Raw genomic sequence first — 1,568 nt, 5'->3', positions numbered from 1 at the left:
TGTCACAGAGTTAAATCAAATTTATTCAGCCTGTTCTTGTAATATAGTCCTTTAAGTCACTTATCATATTGGTGAACATATGCTATATCCCTCCAAGGTCAGTACAGTGTAAACTTGAATTGCAGTGACCAAAGCACAACTCTGACCAAGGCATTTATGCAACAGAAACACAAGCTTCTCTTGTATATTTCTTCGTCTTTGAGTCAAAGACCAATCTTTTAACTTTTTTGTACTACCTCTTATGTAACTAGACACTCGAATCTTTCCTCTCAAACTTGTTTGGCACCTTTTTTTTGATCTGAAGTAGATGTCTTTGTACTCAGCCATGATGATTGCTTTTTGCGTATTCATTTTATCTAGTTGTTTTTGTAACAACTTGTTTTCATCAATCCAACATAGTGTCTCCTGCCTCTCCTATGCAAATAGTTTCCATCCTATCTTCAACTATATTGAGTGTGAAAAAGATTCAGCTGCTGTTTGGGATGAAAATTCTTCATGCGCAGCACAGTGGTTGGCAATACTGCCTCAGTGCCAGGGACCCAGATTCGATTCCCAGCTTGAGTCACTGTCTGCGGATTCTGCATGTTCCCCCTGTGTCTGTGGGTTTCCTCCAGGTTCTCTGGTTTCCTCCCACGATCCGAAAAACATGCTGGTTAGGTGTATTTGCCATGCTAAATTCTCCCTCAGTGTACTGAAACAGATGCCGGCTGGAATGTGGTGAATAGTGGATTTTCACAGTAACTTCATTGCGGTTTTAATGTGAACCTAATTGTGACACTATTAAACAAATGTTAAATTTTTATAAATTAAAACAGGTATACAAGGATGAATTATAAATTTTTATTTTTAATATAAAAATATTCAATGAAAGATTCTAGGAAATTATTGTTAAATCAGTTCTTTAGTCAGGTAGCGGCAATTTACTGGTACTGTAGTTTATTCTGAATCAAAAAGTCCTTTTTTGATACTTTTAGAAATCTACAGTCCACTTTTCAAACTGAGGTCAGTTATGTTTTCAGTAGTCTACTGGTAATTATTTTACAAAAGTCTGTTCCTGTTCTTACAGCACAACAGTAAATGGCTACTTGGTTCACTCCTGTGACATAATTAAGTTGCATTACACGTACCAAAGGTTATGATACCCTCATGCATCTCAATTATAATCCTTGCAGACCTGTGCTTCATGAACCAGAGTTAGAATAACCTGAGCCAGTAATATTTACTGGCCCATCTGAAAGATTTTCCAATTGTCAGTCCAGTACTTTGCAAAGCTCAGCTTACTAGAATTCAAATAGAGGCTAGTAACTCATATCTCATCATAATGATTGTTGGAGGCTAGCTTTAGGAGAATATTGACACTTTAATAAAGGGCATACTCTCAATTGTTGGGAGTAGGGTTGAAATTTTGTGTTTTGACTTCAGGAATGCCTAGAGGAAACCCACACACATATGGGGAGAATGTGCAAACTCCATCTAAGTAACCCAAGTCAGGAATTGAACCTGGGTCCCTGGAGGCAACAGTTGTAACCATTCTGCCAATTAGGCAATTACCACCACTCAATATTTGC

This window comes from Carcharhinus amblyrhynchos, chromosome 1 (assembly GCF_965287045.1).
Source record: "Carcharhinus amblyrhynchos chromosome 1, sCarAmb.v2.hapA, whole genome shotgun sequence".
Taxonomy (NCBI): Eukaryota; Metazoa; Chordata; class Chondrichthyes; order Carcharhiniformes; family Carcharhinidae; genus Carcharhinus; species Carcharhinus amblyrhynchos.
The sequence above is the reverse complement of the archived record's forward strand: the minus strand, read 5'-3'. Positions refer to the sequence as shown.